This window comes from Cucurbita moschata, unplaced genomic scaffold (assembly GCF_002738365.1).
Source record: "Cucurbita moschata cultivar Rifu unplaced genomic scaffold, Cmos_1.0 Cmo_Scf00110, whole genome shotgun sequence".
In the NCBI taxonomy this organism is placed as follows: Eukaryota; Viridiplantae; Streptophyta; class Magnoliopsida; order Cucurbitales; family Cucurbitaceae; genus Cucurbita; species Cucurbita moschata.
In genome coordinates this window covers 67003-90769 of record NW_019268626.1, presented here as the reverse complement: position 1 = coordinate 90769, position 23767 = coordinate 67003, and the positions used below count along the sequence as shown (strand labels likewise).

Below are 23767 nucleotides of genomic sequence, written 5' to 3'. Positions count from 1 at the left end.
TTGCACAATTTGACTATTCAATCTAAAATTAGTGATCATTTCTTTCTAAAATTTCAATTAATTAGCGGAAATATCTTTACTTAAAAACATTCATTTTTAATGTTAGCGAGGATACCTCAGTTTGGAGAGCGTCAGATCTAAGATTTGAAGGTCACTTGTTCAATCTCCACGTTCACCGCACCTATTTCTATTTGCATAACCTGACTATTCAATAAAAAAATTAGTCATTATTTCTTTTGAATCAGCGAAAATATCTTTACTGATGAATTTTCATTTCTAATGATTGCGGAGATAGCTCAGTTGGGAGAGCGTCAGACTGAAGATCTGAAGGCCACGTGTTCAATCCACGTTCACTGCACTTGGTTCATGGCACCTGGAAATAGCTTTACTTATGAATTTTTATTTTTAATGTTAGCAGGGATAGTGATTATTATTTCTTTTTAAAATATAATGAATCAGTGGAAATAGCTTTACTTATGAATTTTTATTTTTAATGTTAGCAGGGATAATTCAGTTGGGAGAGTGTTAAACTAAAGATTTGAAGGTCACGTGTTTAATCTCCACGTTCACTGCACTTGTTTCCATTTGCATAAGCTGACTATTCAATAAAAAAATTAGTATGAATTAGCGTAAATACCTCATTGGTTGCTTAAGTTCATTAAGTTGCATAACTTTATTCAATCTAAAATTAGTGATTATTCCTTTTTAAAATATAATGAATTAGCAGAAATACCTTTACTTATGATTTTTTTTTCTTCAAATATTAGCGAAGATAACTCAGTTTTGGGAGTGTCAAACTGAAAATCTAAAGGTCACGTGTTCGATCCATGTTCACCGCACCTGATTCACGTCACATAACTTGACTCCTGACTATTTAATTTAAAATTAGTGATTATTTCTTTTTAAAATATCAATGAATTAGCTAAATACCTTACTAATGAGTTTTCATATTTAATGTTAGGTGGATAGCTTAGTTGGGAGAGTGTCACTATAGATCTCAAGGTCACGTGTTTGATCCACGTTCACCGCACCTTTTTAAAATATCAATGAAGTCACTATAGATCTCAAGGTCACGTGTTTGATCCACGTTCACCGCACCTTTTTAAAATATCAATGAATTAGCTATAGATCTCAAGGTCACGTGTTTGATCCACGTTCACCGCACCTTTTTAAAATATCAATGAATTAGCTAAATACCTTACTAATGAGTTTTCATATTTAATGTTAGGTGGATAGCTTAGTTGGGAGAGTGTCACTATAGATCTCAAGGTCACGTGTTTGATCAACGTTCACCGCACCTTACTAATGACTATTCAATCTAAAATATTATTTACTAATGAATTTTCATTTTAATGTTAGCATGGATAGTTGAATTGGGAGTGGGAGTGGATTCCTAATTCTTTATTTGACTATAAATGCTCCATAAGACATTTAGTAAAATGAGTATTATTTCTTTTTACAATTACTTGACTATTTAATCTAAATTTAGTGATTATTTCTTTTTAAAATTTCAACGAATTAGAGTAAATAATTTTACTGATGAATTTTCATTTTAATGTTAGCGTGGATAGTTGAATTTTCATTTTGATGTTCCCGTAGAATTGTCAATACATTCTACTTTCAATGTTGCTAAATTGAGTCCTTTAGTTGTAGGTGATGATTTGTCTGATTCGAGGACGAATCCTGAAGAGGGAGATGATGATAAGAATCACGGTGTACATTCTACTTTCAATGTTGCTGAGTTGAGTTCCGGTAACAACCGAAGAAAATAAAATAAAATAGTAATAATAATAATAATAATAAATAAATAATAAAAATATATATATAAAAAAAAAACATTTGCTAACCGATCCCTACTCCTTCCTTCAATCTCTCACCACTCCTTCCCTAAAAATAAATCTGTCAATAAATCAGGAATTCTTTTCTGTAAAGATTTACCTAGAATTTCTTCGTTACTACCAAAACAAATAGAAAAAAACAAAAAACAAAAAGTTTAAGCAGATTTAGTTCGGGCTGAGGAGATAAGTCATTTGAAGAGGTCAGTAGTGACATGTTAAATCTTCCTCTTATTTTATTAAGTAATATTAATTTGGTTACAATTATTTTGTTTTGAATTAGAGATTAAAGGAAAATAATTTTGTATGAGTTTTAGGAAATCACAACTAATTATATTTTAGATCTCATGAATGGTTTAGATCTCTGAATTGTTACAATGATTTAGGTTGTCAATCATTTTATAGACAAAAGAAATAAGAAAAAAAAGAACTAAATAGAGATGGAAATGGAGAATACCGTTAACTGAAAAGAGAAAAAAAAAATGAAAGTAAAAATAAAAAGGGAAGATTTGGAAGATTTGGAAGTAAGGATAGTTACCAAAATTGGCCAATAATATCTCCAAAATAATTACAGTAGAAGATGCCAATATCTCCAAAATAATTATAGTAGAAGATGGAAGATAGAAGATGGAAGATTGAGAAAAGATTTTGTTGAACATAATTTAAAAAAAATAAAACAGGAAACATCAGAGGGCAAGGAACTCCATCAAATTTTGTCTAACAAGAAATATCAGAATTTAAGAATGGCCAATGTAAATTAGAGAAATAATTTTATAGAGTGCAAACTTGAAACTGATGTCATGGGCGTTGACTTGGAGTTCAATGGACTTTCATTAAGGATAACGACGGAATCGAACTTTCATTAAGGATATATTTGTGACGATGACTTAAGCTAACCAGGTAAGTGACCTTACTATTGGCATGGTTATATTTGATGTTGACACGTTCCCTGTGGTTCTGCACGTGTCATATATATATATATATTGATATGTGTGAATTGTCTATGGATCGATATACTTCCTATATGTTATGTTATGTTATTATAGGTGGTTTGTATGATAATAATTATGGTATGATGTATTCAAAGATATGTTTGAGATAGGATACGAGAAGGATGCACAAAACGAAATGTAACGATAGAAGTAAGATACGTTCATGAAACGTTAAGGTTAGGTTAAATACTGGAGTGCTATGGATAGGAGAGATTGATGAAAGAATACGGTTAGGTTATGGGTAGAAAGGGATAGGTTTGTGATAGATTGATAGAACGATAGCGTTATGGTAAGTTAGAGAACGATATGACTATGAAGTGTTTACGTTATGACTTGTTTATGATATGGTACATTGTATGCTAGATTATTGTGCTTAAGTAAGAAAGGGCTAGGGATTTATTTGATAACTCTCGTGGATCGTAGCCTAAGATATTCGCTACCAAAGTTCATCCAAAATCTGATTTATCGCTGGAGATAAAACAAAGGATTTCTTATTGGGTAGCCGATTCTAGGGGTTTCAAGGCCCTATTTCTTCATTGAACCCCTTCCATATCCTATCTTCAGGCTAAAGGAATTAGTTTGGAGGAACGTCTTTGAGTGTAGGACCTTAATTTCCAAAAATCGTTCTCGGTATGCAACTCACTCGAAACGCCAGATTTTTGATCTCGCGAGTAGCTTGTTCTACGACGTCTCAACTCTCGATTCCTTCATCAAGTTTACTCAACTTCTTCCTCTGAAGCTAGAGGAATCCTTAATTTGAAGGAAAAGAGATCGTAGATAGGAATTTTGACTCTTATCCCCAATTTAATTTGAAACCTATTTCCTTCAATTTGGCACGCTCTCGAGGTTATTTTTCTTCGTGGTCTTCTATGGAAGCATTCCTTGGAGGTGTAGAAACTGATTGGAATCATTCTTGCTCGACGAGTCATCATGTATCCTCGGATTGAATTTTCAAGTTTTTCTTGAAGTTCTTCAATGGCAGATTGAATTGGGGGAATGGTTTCTTGGCACTTTCAGCACTTTATTCCTTTATAAAACTTGTGGGTAATCTTGTTCAGAAACTGTAGGAATAAGTTTGAAGAGAAATGGTGGAGGATTGCTCTCGAATTTGGAAGAAATCTGAGAGTAGGAGACCCACAAACTAAACGCTTATTGCCTTTAATTGGTGGATCGACCTTTCTCGATTCTTATTTCGTATTGTTGCTCCTACTTCCGACCTTATAGGAGGAGCTTAAACCGACATTGAAAGCTCAGAATCTTCGTTATTTAGAGATCGAACTTTCTGGATAATTTTTTGGAGATATCAACTCCAATCACAGCCTTACCGACCTCGGCTTTGAATACTAATCGTTGGATGTGATGACCCGTGCGTGTTCGTTCTAGATCATATCAAATTTTGGAGGAGATCCGACGGTTGAGATTTCAGTTCGAAATATTTTGCTCAGATGGTCACGGTAGATGCTTTGATTCAAATTAGAGTGGCATTTCTGTAATTATCCATTCTTCCAGGGGTATTTTGGTAATTTGCCACTTTTTAAATATTTTATTATTATTTTTCTCAAAAAACTCCATAATTTTTCTACAAATTTCTCTTCGCTTTTTTTTTATTATTTTCCCCTTTTTTTGAATCTTGAGATTCATTCTAGATAAGGAATTACAAATCCAGAAAGATTCTTGATAATTGATAAAATGACTTTTTTGCCTTTTGATTTACTTTTTTCTTTCAAATCCTTTTCGAAAGGCCTTTAACTCCTTGAAATCACTTGTTAGGGTACACGAGTGACTTGACTAAGTACTTTGTTCTTGCTTAATCCTTTAATTTTTTTCCTTTCTATCCTTTGGGTCTTTCACGAGTGGCTTATTCTTATGGGAGATAATTTCCTTCATGTTTGGGTGTTACATATACATACTCGTTACAAACACAAAATAAGAAGCAGACTCAAAAGAAGAACAAAAAATACTAGATTAAAAACAGAGGTTAGTCCATGGCCCACACTCCAAAGGCCGCTCTCATCCATGACCAACTCTTAGTTACTTGAAAAAAAATGATAAACATGGAGTGAGTAGAACTTAGTAAGTAGCATACTAGTAGGTTCTTAATCGCGACCTTGAGCTAGGATATTACTTCTTGTTATGTTTTCAGGATCTTATACTAATCTTGAAAACCTTCTCCTAAAATAACCTTCAATTTTCTCTCCATGAACACAATTTTCTCCCCATCTCTCTTTTTTAAACACTTTTGAAAGTTAAAGAGTAGTTTTGAAGCTTTTTTTTTTTTTGAAAATTCAACCGTATTTTTTTTATAAAAAAATTATGAGTATTTTTTTTAGATAAAGTGCAAAGTTCAATGGTATTTTTATTAATTTAGATTATAATAAAAAAAAATACAAATTTTTGTGGATTAAGTTAATATTAATTTTATTAAAATACATAACACCACATCAAAATTAATTTATTTGGACTAAAATTAAAACTAAAAAGTCAATTTATTTTAAACTAAAAAATTAATTTATTTTAAAACTAAAAAGTATTTAAGGATTTTATTTCTTAGGCCTATTTTCTAAATTATGGATTTTATTTCTCTTTGGTCAAAACAATCCTTAAAGCACAAAATTGAAGTTGTTAGTTAGTCAATTATAATATTTGCCAGGCTAGTTTTTAAACTACTTTAAATGGGTGTAAAGAAAGCATGAGAATAACTAAGTGTCACTAATCTGACACGTGTTGAGCATGTACTGAACACTTGTTAATACAATGGATACATTACAAATTTAAAATCCATCGTATCAGACACTTGACATTGAATATATTTTGAGAGTGAAACGTACATTAAGCTTTTTTGAAGTATACAAATATATAAACTTATTTATATGAATTTTTCTCTAATATAAAATTGATAATTTTTTTGAAATAATTCTTTTTAATTAACGTATCATTCTCACATCAGTGTCTAAGTTTTTTAAGAATGACATGTTACTGTTACGAACAGAAAAAGAATACTGTGAAGATCCTAAGAATTGGGAGAAATCTCTCATCCAATTTAAGAATGACTAAATCAAATCTAATTCAAATAACTAGATCAAATCTAATCCAAATAACTCAATCAAATCTAATCCTAACAATCCCTCCCTTAAACACGAATAGTAATCAATTTATATCTACGACTTCATACAAAACTTCCACCAGGTAACTTCATCAATTCTCATGTGCCATTTCTGTTTATTTCTCCAGATCCATGGCTTGCCTCCATTTCTCACTCCTCAATGCTTCTTAAAAGTTTACAAAGTTTGCAGGTTCAATAGGGGTAAACATGGCTGAGCTTCATCATCTTCTTTACAAAAAAAACTTCTCCTATGCATAGTCTCTCATCCAGACTGGTGGTCTCTTATTCCTCACCTTATTCGAGCTAGGAGAGCTTGCTTCAGCCAAAGAGCCAGATGAAATATTTTTCTCTGCATTATTTCATCTGCTGCTTCTATATCATTATTTTCATCTGAAACTTCTATATCATTATTTTCATCTATCGCTTCTATATCATTATTTTCATCTGCCGCTTCTATATCGTTATTTTAATCTGCAGCTTTTATATCATAGAGTCTGTAAGCTTTTGACTATTCATTAACTCCCAGAAAAACATAACTCAAACTCTTATCATCTAGCCTAGTTCTCTAAGCTGCCTCCTCTTTTTGTCTCTGAATCAACTCGATCTCACAATATTGTTCTTCTTCCTTCCGCTGCAGCTCCAGAACTAATCGTCGCTGTGCTTTTTCTACCCTTCTTCTATTCTCTTCCAGCATTTTATCTAGCTCTTCTCTCTCTTTTCATGCTTGTTCTTCTTTTGGTCTTGTAGCAGTAAGAGCGGCTTCTTTCTCTTTCTCAAGCCTTTCTTCAACTTCTTCTGAATTAATTAGTTCTTCCATCCTCCTAGCTGCATCTTCTTCTAACTTCTTCAACTCTGCTTCACGCCTTTTCTTCTCTTCTTCCTCTTTCTTAAGCTTCTCTATGGAATGATTCCGATCAGTGGATGCACAACTAGGACTGGAACTGAAGGATTTGGGGAAAGGAGATAACGAGGAAGACCTACTTCTGCGTTGGCAACTGAGGGAGCTTGAACGGCTGCTTCTCCTGGAATGGGTAGTGGAATGATAGGGCGAAGGACTTGGGTCCCTTCTGCTTCTCTGACTATGGCGATAAGAATTGGAGCGGTGAGTTTATGACAGAGACCTTGAACCACTCCTCCCCATAAGTTTCAATTGAGTTTGAGTGGCTGCTACAAGCTGAGATATAGCATGCAATACGAACATTCGATTCAAAGACATCTTTGTCTCCATGATTAAGCCTCTCTCAGGATGAAACACCTTGCATGTTTCATTTTGAAACAAAAAGGTAACCCCCTTTGCTTGCAATTTACCACTACTCAACAAATTATTCCTCAGGTCTGGCACATAGAACACTCCTGTGATTATCATTATGATTATCATTACGATTCCATTCACTTCCAGCTGTAAATTACCCTTTCCGGTTACAACCATGCTTGACATTCCCAATGAAAATGTCCTAGCTTGTGACAGTTATAGAACTCCACTATGGCCTTGTTGAAGGTTTGTCTGCCTCGTCCCCTTCCTCTGCCTCTAAAGCTTCCACGACCTTGACTCCTTCCTCCAGCAGACTGCACAAGTGGACTCTCCATCGACATACTTTTATTATGACACACTTAGAAGACTGTTGCTTTTAGTTTTAACTAGTTTACGGCATGGCTCTGATACCAAATTGTTAGGAACAGAAGAAGAAAATTGGAAAGATTAGAAGAATTGGGAGAAATCTCTCATCCAATTGAAGAAGGACTAAATCAAATCTAATCCAAATAACTCAATCAAATCTAATCCTAACAGTTACAATATCTATTTGGTATCATATTTATGTCTCGTATCTATATCTCATTTTTATTTTTGTGACTCTGAGATATTTTACTTTTATAAATAGATATCTTCACGAAAATAAGTTTAGTTTATGTTGAGATGGAGAATAAAAATTTACACTTAAAGACGTTGATACTTGGGACTTTGATTCTTCTTAGTGTGAAGCGTGCATCTTGCAATTACTTGGGTAAAGAATGTGTTTCACTTAAAATTCACTCAAGAGAAAATAATCAAAAAACGAACCATATTTGAGAGAGGATAACTTTTTTTTTTTTTTTTATAATCTTTGAGAAACAAGAAAGAATAAAAATTAAAACATGGCATGAATGACAATCTTTGATTTGTTCTCCTAAATGTATATAAAAAAAATCGTATATATTTTTAGATATAAATTAAGATTACCTATTTAATAAAACTCCATCCAAACTTCTACTCATAAATTTAATTATTATTTGTATACAATTGTAAATATGTAAGAAAATACGCGTACACAATGTTAAACTATTGGTAGTACACTAGTCTCGGTTGTTTGACTAAAACAATGCAACCATTGTCCAAACTAAAGAATTTGATTAGAAGCTATCTCCTAATAGAGGGAGGCTCAATTAGACTTTGTTGTAAGATTCGACCCTATCAATTTGAATAGCGTTCTCCAACTATAAATATTGAACTCCAAAGTATTCACGAGCAAAGTAAGTTTGTTGAAACTATCTATAAAAGTGTTCCAAAGTGAGTCATGGAGAAGATTTGCCTTAAAATCTAGTTCCAATTAAGGATGTCAATGATGAAGAAGTGCAAGCTGTTGGAAGGTTTGCCGTGGAAAATTTCAGAGGTGGTAGATATAATTTAATCTACAAGCGTGTGGAGAATGGTCTTTTCAGTCCCATATAGGCTTTGACCCCAAATTTTATATTATTGCGATAGAAGCTATAAATGACAACAATATTCATCGGTCAGATATTGCAATTGTGAAGAAGTTCCGTCATATGCATGGGACGCTACCGCCATCCTATAAGCTCTTATCTTTGGAGGAATTCATCAAATTCCCTCTCTACAAGTAGTATAAGCTCTTATCTTTTGAGGAATTCATCAAATTTCCTTACAATAAGTACTAGATTGCTTTCTCTCCATAAATAGCTTACAATAAGTTCAAGATTGCTTTCTCTCCATATGTAGCAGCCACAAGTAGTATAAGCTCTTATCTTTTAAGGAATTCATCAAATTCCCTTCTCTCCATAAGTAGCAGCCACAAGTAGTATAAGCTCTTATCTTTTGAGGAATTCATCAAATTCCCTTACAATAAGTACTAGATTGCTTTCTCTCCATAAGTAGCAGCCACAAGTAGTATAAGCTCTTATCTTTTGATTTCTTTACTTAAATAAGTCCTCTCTCTATGTGCTTGTCTACTAGATTGCTTTCTTTACTTAAATAAGTCCTACTATATTGCTTTCTTTACTTAAATAAGTCCTACTATATTGCTGGTTAGATTGCTTTCTATAACTCTATGTGCTATTGCTTTCTATAATTAAATAAGTCCCCTCTCTATGTGCTTGTCTACAAGATTGCTTTCTCTACTTAAATAAGTACTCTCTCTATGTGCTTGTTAGATTGCTTTATGGTCTACTAGATTGCTTTCTTTCCTTAAATAAGTCCTACTATATTGCTTTCTTTACTTAAATAAGTCCTACTATATTGCTTTCTTTACTTAAATAAGTCCCCTCTCTATGTGCTTGTCTACAAGATTTCTTTCTCTACTTAAATAAGTACTCTCTCTATGTGCTTGTTAGATTGCTTTATCTCCATAAGTAGCGGTATAAGAATGACATAGCCATAATGAAATAATAATCCTTATATAAGTATCTTTTCTTTTTTTCTCGTACCCACCTTATACATAACATGTTAAATTCATTCATACTTAAAAAAATTATTTCTCCTTTTTGGGGATGCGGGGTATTGATCCCCGTACCTCTCGCATGCTAAGCAAACGCTCTACCATCTGAGCTACATCCCCACAATTTTTGCATCACAAAACCCTAAATTTCCCGTCATCTTTAATAGTGAAAATGAAGAAATATTGCTACCTAACATGTCATAAATAGGGAAAAATTGAAAAGAAATAATATATTTAATAATAAATAGTCTTATTTTTGGGGATGCCGGGTATCAATCCCCATACCTCTCGCATGCAAAGCAAGCGCTCTACCATCTGAGCTACATCCCCATGATTTTTTTATCATAAAACCCTAAATGTCCCATCATCAATAATAGTGAAAATAAAAAAATATCAAAATATTAATAACAAATAGTTTGGTTTGGTGATGCGGGGCATCGATAATTATGAAATTGAAAAAATATAATAACAAATTAAATACTTTCTTTTGGAGAGGCGGGTTATCAATCCCCATACAACTCGCATGCAAAGCGAGCGCTCTACCTTCTAAGCTATATCTCTACAATTTTTACGTCACGAAACCCTAAATGTCTCGTCATGAATAATAGTGAAAATGAAAAAATATCGCTACTCATTATGTCATAAATAAGGAAATATTGAATAGAAATAAAATAGTAATAACGAATAGTTTCTTTTGGAGATGCGAGGTATCGATCCCCGTATCTATCGCATGCTACATTCCCACGATCTTACATCAAAAAACTCTAAACTTCCCATCATCAATGATATTGAAAATGAAAAAATATCCCCGCTCATTATGTCGTAAATAAGGAAAAATTTAAAAGAACTAATATACTTAGTAATCGTTTCCTTTGTTGATGGATGGTATCGATCCTAGTACTTCTCACATGGGATGCAAACGCTCAACCATCTAAGCTATATCCTCAAGATTCTTACATCACAAAATCCTAAACATCTTGTCATCAACAATAGTGAAAATAAAAAATAACGCTATTCATTATGTCATAAATAAGGAAAAATTGAATAGAAATAAAATAGTAATAACGAATAGTTTCTTTTAGAGGTACGGGGATCGAATGGTATGGGGTATCGATTCGATCCCCGTACCTCTCGCATGCTAAGCAAGCAATCTACCATCTAAGCTACATTCCCACAATACTTATATCAGAAAACCCTAAATGTCCCATCATCAAGTGAAAATGAAAAAATATCTCCGCTAATTATGTCATAAATAAGGAAAGGTTGAATAGAAGTAAAATATTAATAACAAATAGTTTCTTTTGGAGATGCGGGATATCCCCTTACCTCTCGCATGGTAAATGAGCTCTACCATCTAAGCTACATCCCTACAATTCTTGCATCATAAAACCCTAAATTTCCCATCATAAGCTACATCCCCACAATTCTTGCATCATAAAACCCTAAATTTCCAATCATAATCTACATCCCCACAATTGTTGCATCATAAAACCCTCAAATTCCAATCATAAGCTACATCCCCACAATTGTTGCATTATAAAACCCTATTCCAATCATAAGCTACATCCCCACAATTGTTGCATTATAAAACCCTAAATTTTCCATCATCAATAATATTGAAAATGAAGAAAATCTAGAGATGCAGGGTATCGATCCCCATACCTCTCGCATGCAAAGTGAGTGCTCTACCATCTAAGCTATATCCCCAAAATTCTTATGTCATAAAGCCCTAAACATCTCGTCATCAGTAATAGTGAAAATGAAAAACTATCCCGGCTCATTATGTCCTAAATAAGAAAAAATTGAAAAAAAATAATATATTTAGTAATCGATTCAATCGGAGATGCAAGGTATTGATCCCCGTACTTTCCACATGGGAAATGAACGCTCTACCATTTGAACTACATCCCTACAATTCTTACATCAAAAAACCCTAAACATTCCTTCATCAATAATTGTGAAAATGAAAAAGTATCTCTGCATATTATGTCATAAATAAGGAAATATTGAATAGAAATAAAATATTAATATTAAATAGTTTCTTTTGGAGATGCGAGGTATCGATCCTCGTACTTCTCGTATGCTAAGCCGTACCTCTCGCATGCTAAGCGAAGCTACATCCCCACAATTCTTGCATCACAAACCCTAAATTTTCCATCAATAATAGTGAAAATGAAGAAATATCGCTACTTAACCTGTCATGAATAAGGAAAAATTGAAAAGAAATAATTTTCAATAATATATTTAATAACATAGTTTTATTTTGGAGATGCGTGGTATCTATCCCCGTACCTCTCGCATGCAAAGCAAGCGGTCTACCATTTGAGCTACATCCCCACGATTCTTATGTTACAAAATCCTAAACGTCTCGTCATCAATAATAGTGACATGAAAAACTATCCCTACTCATTATGTCGTAAATAAGAAAAAATTGAAAAGAAATAATATATTTAGTGATTGATTCATTTGGAGATGCAAGGTATCAACCCCGTACTTTCCACATCAGAAGTGAGCGCTCTACTATCTGAATTACATCCCCACGATTCTTACATCAGAAAACCCTAAACCTCCCGTCATCAATAATTGTAAAAATGAAAAAAAAATATCTACGCTCATTATTTCATAAATAAGGAAAGATGGAATCTCATTATTTCATAAGTTTAGTGATCGATTCATTTGGAGATGCAAGGTATCGATCTCCGTACTTTCCACATTGGAAGCGAGTGCTCTACCATCTAAGCTACATCCCCACGATTCTTACATTAAAAAATCCTAAACCTCTCGTCATCAGTAATTGTGAAAATGAAAAATATAATAGAAATAAAATATTAATAACATAGTTTACATATGTGTCACTTGTGTTAGAAAGACTATGAGTATTAAGAGCATGGTGGTAAGTATAAAATGTCGAATATGAAGTCATTAGATAAGAAGAGATTTAGACATAGGGGCATTTTTCAAGAATTGAACTCAAAACCTCTTGCACCCCCAGTGAGAATCATACCACTAAACCAAATGCCTTTTCTTGAACTCCCAATATTTTTAGCTTCTACTCAAATATATTTTTCTCTTAGTAGTTGGAGGGCTATAAAACGAAAAGTTGAATTGTTATAATATACAAGGGTTATCAAATAAACCAACAACCCAACAAAAGAAACAAACTAATCAATTTTGGTTGGATTGATTCGGTTTAGTTCATCAGTTTGTTTGATTTAATTTTTCTATTTTGCCTCGTATGACAAGAAAATAAAGTTGTATTGAATGCACCTTAGTTTCATTTATGACAAACTCATATGAAACATAATTGCATTAATAGTACTCAGAGTTGGAGTCTATAAGCATTTCATGAACTTCGGTGCAATTCATGCTTCATTAAAGATGAGATGAACTTTAGTTATGTAGGGAAACTTTAAATTGCTTCATGTGGAGCTTCAATTACTATATGCTAGTTACAATCTTTAGGATTGACTAATTGGACAGGAATTCATGGATTTAGGGAAATTTTTGTGTAATTATCAACTACAACTTATGTTTTCAAATTTTTAGGACATAATTTAGGTAGTTGTTTTTATGAGTTGTAAACTTGTTTCTTTGCATAATATGGATTTAGTTGAACTATTATTATCGATAAGATGGAGAAAGAAATTTTCTTTGAATTGACTAATAGACCTAGGTTCATCGTTGTTGTCTTTTAACTTGTGATTTTGCAAAAAGCTTAACTAATATGAACTGTCATGTCACAAGAACTTTTAAATCAAGAATATACCCTACACATCATTCAAGATGGCAATAAAACGGAGTTAAATTGAACGCACTTTAGTTTCATATTTGGCGTGTTCAAAATAAAACATAATTGTGTTATTGATATTGAGTCTGGAGTCTATAAGAATTTAATGATCTTAAGAGAAATTCCTGTTTTATTAGAGGATACTAATTTTATTTAAGGTACTAGGAGTTCAAAAATCTGGTCAGGAACAGTAAGATTTGAAAGTTTTGAATTCTAGACCAATTTTGTACCTAATTATTTCTTTTTATGACTAATTATAAATTAAGAGAAAAATATTTTTGTAAAGATAATTTATCTCTAAACCTTTCATGACGAAACCATGTTTAGACTAGCAGTTTAAAGTCATGAGATGCGGTCACAGGTGTGATTATTTTGGATGGGTTCGTAATAGAACTTACCGTTGAGATGAGGGAGCCTTCAAAGGTTGTGCACTCACAGATGGGGTTGTTATGTAGTGTTAGTCTGTCTTTGTGTTTGAGTCTTTTTGTACTTTTTTTTATTTTTTTATTTTTTTGTAATTGTATCCCAAACAATTTTTTTTTCTGTTCGGATAAATTTGAACAACACCGTCTTATAATTTAATTTAATTTTATATTTAATGTTGTATTGTTTTCTCAATCTCATTTTAATTTTACAACATTTTCTTATTTTATATTAATTTACTTTTATTTTTATTTGTTTTCACTCTCAATTTTAGTTTCTATTTGAGTTTTGAACCCTTTAAATTTGGGTTGTGACACGTTGGTACCATAGCAGCCAGATTTTAAATTATATAGATTTTTTCTTAGGATAAAGAGTCGTATATCTCTATGACTCAGCTCGATGTCACGTCTCTCCGCGACCAAGTAAGCAGTCTAACCCTATTTTGTAGTATATGATATGTTGTAAAACTTCTATGAATTTATTGTATGTTTTGATTTTGGTGGTAGTTATAAAATGTCCTTGGACGTTAAAGAGTGAACGTTAACTATATAAGACAAAAGTGGATCAACGTTATAGTGTCTAGATATGGTGAGGAAGAAAAGAGTGGTCATGAGATATCTGACTAGCCTTAGGAGAACAGAGAGTTGCCGTTGCACAGTGCGAGACATCTAATCCATGAAATTTTGGTACTAGAAATGAAGAAACTGGAGATGGTCCCTAAACGGGACCATTTCGAATCGCAATTTCTTTGGTTCACTGACAGCATCAACCAGATTAACCCTACGGCGTGACAATCCTTGAGCTTCCACTCCTCCGTGGTCATGGTATCCAGCTTCACCCCCAAAATGGGTTCCTGAATATCTTTCACGTATAGATACTCTTCAATCTGCATCTTCTAGAAACTGATATCGAATCCATCAAACTTTTCAATTCCAGTCTTTGAACTTTCCATCTTCACAGATCGTGGCGAATCTCTCCTCGCTCTGATACTAGTTATTAGAATCACACAACAGCGCACACACTTGATCTAAATGAACACAAAGAACATGATAGAGAAAATGTAAGAAGAAATATTGACCAATGGTTTTGTATTAATGACCTTAGGTATGCAAAGAGAGGATATGGAGAATGAGAAATGTACATTTAGGAAGCACTGACTAATGGGTATACATATTATTTCAGTTTATTATATATAGCTTCACTATATGTAACCGCCTACTATATATAATTATTTAGTATATATTTCTCTATCACATTTTTACTCTAAATCTTCAGCCTTCATATCCAACATTCTAGAGCCCAAATAGTCAGGGATTGACATCCTGCTAGAACACAAAGTCATTTACATGTCCCTAGCAAAATTTCTAGTAGTAACGGAGTCTAACCCAACGATCATTCAGACAAACATCCATGAACCAAGAGGGGTGAAAATGATGATGATAGTACAGTTGAGAAAGAATCTTAGCCATGATGAATCTACACTTGCTGCCATTGTTGTATTCGAAAAGGGGGAGCTCAAGTGTGCCAACCTCAACAAAAACTTTATTGCCACTACATGAACACCACGACCCAAAACAAGAAGGTCAGATATTGGGTTTAACCCCACCAAGAGAGATCAATCACAAGATTAGTTTTATGTCACATACCACAAATAGATGTCATACAGCTCAGCTTGAGCTAGTTGAATTCTACAAATAGCAAAATGGTATGTTCACAGTCGGGATTATTTGACCTGCAAAAGCTCTTGTCAGTGATCACTCAAATGCTTGGCAAAGACACCAAACCAACACCTCTACTAAAGAAGGGAGACAAAAAAAAAAACCACTAAAGCAACACATGTTCACGCAGAAATACCATCCAGACGGATGAAGAGAAGGGTCGACCATGATAATTTCAAAGAAAATAGAGAGTTATGATAAGTTAAGGTCAGATCAACTTTGAGTTCAAAGCAACAAGAACCAAAGACTGGTTCGAAAATTCTATGGACTAGTCAAAGTTGTCCACAATATTAGGAAGACATCATATAGGATCCAATTGCTCCTATGGATACAGACTAACCCAATTGTCCACGTCAGTAACTTGAAACGTTATTATTCCGACCAAGAAAACATCAAGTAAAAGCAGATGGTATGACGTCATGCAAAGAAGAAATTGTTTCAAGCGAAGAAAGTAGGAAAGACACCAACAGAGAAGACTTGAAGAGTTAACAAACCGAGAAATGATTTTCAAAAGCTCCTAGTAGGTTGGAAAAGACTCCTCAATACTGAGATCAGCTAGAAGCGCGTCGCGAGACCTAAAGTCAGCCTCATCCTACAACGTTGAGTTTATGAAGAGCCGGTTGATAGAGATATTGATAAATTACTTTTAGCTTATAACATTGCTTTATTTGAAATTATTTTTAACGTATTTCCTCGCTCACGTTTTCTAAAATATTTCTTCTAAACGTGATTCGAGCATACACTGCTATTGTTCATTCAGTCTAAATTTTGCATGGTTGACTTGTTCATTGGATTAGAACAAATGTCACATAATCATTGTCTCACTACTACAAGAGTGCGATTGTGACACTTGAAATCCGTTCAGTTGTGGGCCGCATCTTCTGACTAGTGACACTTGAAACGTGAGTTTGGCCGAGAGCATACGTGTAGCTTGAAAAAGAAATGATTGGATGCGGACAACGTATAAGGGTTGGGCCACGGAAGATTTTTTTTTACCACATATGGACTTTGGGCTAGTGAGTCTTAAATTTGGGTTCGTTTGAAAAATTTTGGTTCGTTTTTTAGTTCAAACGAACCCAAATTAAACCTACTAGTTCCTTCTTCCTTGCATGACTCACTCCTATTCTCTATTCTACCTCTTCTTGCTCTTTGAAACTTCTTTAAAGGCTATTGTTCACCGACTATTTGGGAGCATCTTCCTTAAAAGTATTGTGACCACAGATGACCTATGTAGAAAATTTGTACCCTCTTTCCTAAAACCTAGCAGACAACATACCTAAAACAGGTGCACTGACCAGACTGCGCTACACCTCGTCTCACCCCCTCGGAGCATATGGATCCACCCAATCGATGAACACTCAAACCAAACTCGCCCATCCTTTTTGGCACATGGACGTGAGAACCAATCCGAGTAATCTACAGTGGGGAGACCCCTTAAAGCAATAAGCAAGAATGACTAGGTTGATAGCAGGGTTAAAGAAAAGGCGAGTATGAAAAGACGTATCACCTAACTGTCCCTGTAAGCAACTTCATTCTTTCTTGATCTATGATCCGACTTTATGAAAAAAATCAGTCTTTCGGCTGAAAGTGTGACTGTTGGGTATGGATAAGCAGGACCTCTTGGTTCGGGGATAACTGGAGATGTTGGCTAAGAAAGCTAAGCAGGCAAGTACAGGACGGACAAAATGTACATACAAATTGATTGACATGATCCCTCTCTCTCTCTCTCTCTCTTTGGCTAGTTGGTTAGTTGCACGATAAGCGGGAAAGCATATCAGGTAGAGAAAGAAAGGCTGCTCGATCTCCTGTAACGCCAACCCTCAACAGCGAGCTCATCAGGCAATGCTATAAGTCCGATAGAAGTCCAAGATTTCGTCTACTACGGACCAGGAAGCTCTTGGAGGAGCTAACATGAAATGAGAAATACATTTGTTTACGACAACTAATAGATAGCCAACCTTTTGGTAAAAACTAAATGATTCCCTGGCTCGGGCAAGAAAAGGAAAAGGTAGTTGTACTCCTACTTTTTTCATCGGACGATAGAAAAGTTTGAGCTAAAAGATTGAATCACACCTGGTAAGAAAGGCGGTCTTAGCAGGTTTCTCCAAACGTATAAACAAAAAGAGGAAGCAATCAGTCCTAAAGAGGATACCGATACGCATACATTCTCGCATGGAAGAACCTAGCTGAACCGGATCAAGGGTCCTAACTTAGTCCGACTGACCTTCTTTGGCTTGCCCCCGCCCTTGTAACAAGGTCAACCCGTACGTGCTCTTTCCTTTCGTTTAGCGAGATAGCTTACCAGCTCTTTCGGCTCATAGCAGCAGTATGAAAAGCGGAATCCTCATCCTGAGTCGAGTCCGCATTGCCATACGAATCGACATCGGCCAAACCAAGAGCTACTATTTTTTCTTTAATGAAAGTGGATCTAACAGTTTCGATAAAACCAACCTCTTCTAAAGAAGAAGTCGCTCTGCCTTGATCACCGTGGACATATGCAGCTCCCGCTTTACCTTTGCCTACCGTGAAAAGGAAAGTTCCCTCAATATGCCCTTCCAGCTCCCGAACGTCTTTCTATCAATCGAGAGAGGTATAGAATAATACAACAAACCAACAAGACAAGAATGGACTCATAAGATGAGCGGTCAGGGAAACTGTTAAGGATATTTAGTAATAAATTATAGTTTACCATATATATTATATTTGATATTTTATTATAAGACAAATATCTAATATTTTCCTTATTACCATAGGTATCTTTCCATTTATTGTTATTTCCATTTATTACTATTTCCATATCCTTGTAATTTATTTGATTATAAATAAGATAAATTTCACACCATTTAGATGTCGTGGATTCAGCAAACATTCACAGAAACAATTTCATTTGTGTTATCCGCCAAGAAAATGATAAAGGAATTCAGATCCTGATTAAAGTACTGTAGACAAGGGAAACTTTTGAAAATGAAAGCGTGTAGAACTCATATCCACTTTCTCTTCGATTCGTAAACTTCGGATCTGATCTTCCTTTCCTCTCTGGGTGACTGAGAGACAATTTAGGCCTAGCGTGCATCCGATTCGGTCAACAATAAGGTACAAAGCGGATTGATTAAATGGACTTGAAGTTTCATTATCGTTAGGTCGAAGATCTCTACTAGGTTTAGTGCACTTTGGTAGTTGTGAATGTTGCCGTAATCGAATGTCTTTCTCATTCGACATTCTCTCTTACCAAGCACTCATACTCGCCAGGGTTGAGGAGACAGTCCGTGAGCTAATTGGGTTTCGAGATTGCGTATACGCGAAAAGAGCTCGCTTTCGACTTTCTCCTCGGCGTTTTGTGCCCGATTCTGGTTCAGGAAAGGGTCTGATCTCTTTCATTGGAGCACATTGATGCCGAAGGAGTCTTCAGAACCGGTGGAGAGGCTATGATACTACAAAGAAAGGGTATCTAAGTCACACTAGTGGAATAGCTTTTTCATAATAATTATCTCATAGCTTTTTCATAATAATTATCTCAATTATCTCGATATATGATACAAAAAACCTGCCTGATGACTTATAGGCTCTTTTTGAAGTCGAGCTCGAGACGATCTTTATTCTTCCAAGAATATGTTTCTTTCTCTATTCTCACGTTCTTGGTTCAATGTTTAAAATTCACATTTTAAATCATATTATCATGCTTAATTCATTTTGATATAATATTGTTGGGGGCATTTTGAGAATCGAACTTGAGACCTTTCACACCCAAAATGATAATCATACCACTTTGACCAAATACCATTGTAGTCGATCTATAATTCTTAGTTGCTAGTCTATACATGAAATTTATATAAGTTGAAGCAATGCACACGCATTCCGAACTCGAGACCTCTTGCACCCAAAGCAAGAATCATACCACTAAACCAAATGCCCTTATCGACCATATATTAAGTTGTTTCTGTTATGTATCATCATTATTTCATTTATTATTTTGTTAATGAAATCCATGAGCAATTATTATTATATCTTTTAGATCTAGACCGCTGTTAAATTATTTACATAGGGTTTACGATAATTACTGTAGAAAGAAGAAAAAAGAATAGAAGTAGTATAAAAAGATAATTATTGTAGAAAGATAATTAATGTAGAGAGAGAAGAAAAAAAAATAGAAGTAATGTAAAAAGAATAAAAGTTATTTTCTAAAAAATATAATTACTGTAGAGAGAAGAAAAAAAATAGAAGTAGTGTAAAAATTTGATAGTTCCATTTGAGACATATATCGTGGAGTACGCAAGTATTAAAAGAGCATTTACTGTAGAAATATAATTACTGTAGAGAGAAGAAAAACGAATAGAAGTAGTAGAGAGAAGAAAAAAGAATAAAAGTAGTGTAAAAAGAATAAAAGTTATGTTCAGTGTAGCACTGGCTGATGTACACAAGTAGTAAAAGAGCAAAAGATAATTAGAAGTAGTGTGTTATGTTCAGTGTAGCACTTGCTGATGTACACAAGTATTAAAAGAGCAAAAGATAATTAGAGAAGAAAAAAGAATAGAAGTAGTGTAAAAAGATAATTACTGTAGAGAGAAGAAAAAAGAATAGAAGTAGTGTAAAAAGATAATTACTGTAGAGAGAAGAAAAAAGAATAGTAGTGTAAAAAGAATAAAAGTTATGTTCAGTGTAGCACGGGCTGATGTACACAAGTAAAAAGAATAGTAGTGTAAAAAGAATAAAAGTTATGTTCAGTGTAGCACGGGCTGATGTACACAAGTAGTAAAAGAGCAAAAAATAATTAGAAAAGAATAGTAGTGAGTGTAGCACGGGCTGATGTACACAAGTAGTAAAAGAGCAAAAAATAATTAGAAAAGAATAGTAGTGTAAAAAGAATAAAAGTTATGTTCAGTGTAGCACGGGCTGATGTACACAAGTAGTAAAAGATGTACACAAGTAGTAAAAGAGCAAAAAATAATTAGAAGTAGTGTGTTATGTTCAGATGTACACTAACTTGTTGCACTTGCTTTCTCTGAGAATGAACATAGGGGCATTCCAAGAATTGAACTTGGGACCTCTCGCACCCTAAGTGAGAATCATACCACTAGACCAAATGCTCTTTATAAAAAAAAATGCAACATTTTTAACTCCTACTCAATATATTTTTTTCTATCAAGTTTGAAATCTATTTTCTTGGACGGTTGTTGGACTATAAAACAAAAAGTTGATGGTTTAGTATTTTACTTGTAAGTAAGGCATGTAATATTGAATTGTTCTAATATGCAAGTGATATCAAATAAACTACAACCCAACAAATGAATCAAACTAATCAATTTGGGTTGGGTTGGATTTATTCGACTCAGTTCATCAGTTTGTTTGATTTAATTCTTCTATTTTGCTTCGTATGACAAGAAAATGAAGTTGTATTGAATGTACCATAGTTTGATTTATGACAAACTCATATGAAATATAATTGCATTAATAGTACTAAGAGTTGGAGTCTATAAACATTTCATGAACTTAAGTGCAACTCATGCTTCATTAAAGACAGATAAACTTTAGTTACGTAGCTGGAACTTTAAATTACTTCATGTGGAGCTTCAATTACTCTATGTTAGCTACTATCTTTAGGATTTACTAATTGGACACGAGTTCTTGGATTTAGAGGATTGTTTTATGTAATTTTCAACTACAACTTATGTTTTCAAATTTTTAGGTCATAATTTAGGCGGTGGTTGTATATTATGGATGCACACTAGAGTTTCTATCCCGTTTACCACAACTACTCTATTTTTTGTTTGAAGGCTATAATTGTCATCTATGTTGTACGGCAATAAAATTTGTTTAGATGAAATTTTAGTTAAAGTTGCATATTTTACTTCTTGCGAGTAAAAAATTTGTTTCTTAGCATAATATGAATTTAGTTGCAGAGTTATTAGGAATAAGATGGAGAAAGAAATTTTCTTTAAAATAATAAACAGACCCAAGTTCATCTTTGTTTGTTGTTGTCTAATTGTGATTTTGCAAAAAGCTTAACTAATATGAAATATCAAAGTAAATCAAGAATATATCCTCCACGTCATTCAAGATGACAATAAAATGGAGTTAAATTGAACGCAGTTTTAGTTTCATGTTAGTAGGTTCAAGATGAAGCATAATTGTATTAATGATATTAAAGAGAAATTCTTGTTTTATTAGAAGAGACCAACTTCATTTAAGGTACCAGGAGTTTAAACTACTTCCATTGTAATTTCAATCACTCCACAATGATTACAAATTTAGGGTTGGCTACTTGGACATCAATTATCAACTTTAGGTTATAATTTAGGTAGTAGCCATTATAATATTAATGAGCATAAGAGCTACAATTCTTCTATGGACCATATGTGTTATAGTTAAATGAATATATATATATTATGTATGTCGAGGTTTGGGTAAAGCACAAAGTAGTAAGGAACACCATTGTCAACTCTAGAGCCACCCACAACTCATGATGGAGACCGATGCAAAATATTTTAACATCCTTTGGCATCAAGATACAGGAAAGATGAACGCCGTCAAATTGGAAGCTTTACCTGTCTTAAGAGTCACAATGAGAACTCTAATCAAGCTGGAGCCTTGGACTAGACAAATTGTTTAGTGATAGTTGAAATGGATGACTTCGATGTCGTGTCAGGAATGAACGTCCTACTGAAACACAAAGTCAGTTGTCGAGATTGGTAATGTGAGTTTGTAACCCATCCATTGAGGTTCTTGGAATGATGCTATAGCTTATCATTTCCATGTTGGGAGTTGTTGTATCATGGGTCTTAGGCGAAGGAATCCTTTATTTACCGCCCTTGGAGTTGAAGGAAGTGTCATAAGGCTAATTTTTTTTCAATTTTTTTTTCTATTTATTGATTTTTTTTTAATGATTTTATTTGATTTTATCAAACTCACTCAGGTGCTCATCTCAATCATTTCAGCCTTGGAAATAACCTGTAACTATTTAACTGGATTATCACATTAACCATTTGAATCAAATAAAGTGACATTAACCATTTTAATCACCTCAACCCCACTTGTTGAACTTGACCAAATGTCTATAACATAACACTAACAAAGGTACAAAGTAACGCAAACAAAGGTACAAAGTAACACTAACAAAGGTACAAAGTTCATAAAAGTCTTTTTAATCTAAAATATCATTGAACTTGACCATTATAGTGCCTCTCAAACGTAGGTAATCTAAGATAGCCGGATGCTAATCTCAACCATGATGGCGTTCAACAAGAGTGACCTCGAAAATAGCCGGATTATCACATTAACCATTTGAATCACCTCAACCCCACTTGTTGAAATTGAAACAAATATCTATAACATAACACTAACATAGGTACGATGTTCATAAAAGTCTTTTTAATCTAAGATACTATTGAACTTGACGATTACAGTGCCCCTCAAAATGAGGTAAAGTTTAAATATAATTGGTGACAAAAGATGAAACTATAAAATAAAAAGAATTAAGAAAATAATATTCAATTTCAGAGAATCAAACCAGAATCTCCTAGGTGAAAGCCAAATATCCAAACCGTTGGACAACAATGAATTTTTGGTGTAGTTGTCCTAAAGTCTTTTGTCTAATCGCCGAAGAGTTTTACTATGATGTTTTGGGTAATGTCTAACTCTTCGACACGTCCTTTCATGTGTGTGATAGAGTTCTCAGAGTTACCGCGATGTTTCGAGTTGTTCGATCGTGTGGCTCTTTCTTCAAAAGGGTCAACATCAAACGTCAGGTCTTTGATTGACAACCCATCCAGAAGAGCGTCTTTGATCTCAACCATGACGTCGTTCAACAAGAGAGACCTCGAAAATGACTGGATTATCGCATTAACCATTTGAATCACCTGCTCATCTCAACCATGATGTCGTTCAACAAGAGAGACCTCGAACACGACTGGATTATCGCATTAACCCTTTGAAATTGAACAAAATATCTATAACAAAACTCTAACAAAGGTACGAAGTTCATAAAAGTCTTTTTAATCTAAGATATGAACTGTAAAATAAAATGAAATAAGAAAATAATATTCCATTGCCGAGAATTGAACTCGAGTCTCGAGGATGAAAGCCAGATATCCTGATCGCTGGACGACAATGGATTTTTTGTGTTGATGTCCTGAAGTCTTTTGTCAGATCGCTGAAGAGTTTTAGCATGATCTTTTGCTTAATGTCTAACTCTTCGACACGTCCTTC

At 34.0% G+C, this 23767-nt stretch overlaps 3 non-coding genes across 3 annotated transcripts; 1 reads left to right on the top strand and 2 right to left on the bottom strand.

Moving 5' to 3' along the window:
* The first annotated feature begins 285 nt into the window (after window positions 1–285).
* TRNAF-GAA lies at window positions 286–358 on the top strand. Its single transcript has one exon. It is a non-coding gene; the product is annotated as a tRNA-Phe (tRNA).
* Window positions 359–9684: 9326 nt separating this feature from the next.
* Window positions 9685–9757, bottom strand: TRNAA-AGC. The gene has a single exon. It is a non-coding gene; the product is annotated as a tRNA-Ala (tRNA).
* Window positions 9758–20579: 10822 nt separating this feature from the next.
* On the bottom strand, window positions 20580–20651 carry TRNAP-AGG. The gene has a single exon. It is a non-coding gene; the product is annotated as a tRNA-Pro (tRNA).
* Window positions 20652–23767: the final 3116 nt, after the last annotated feature.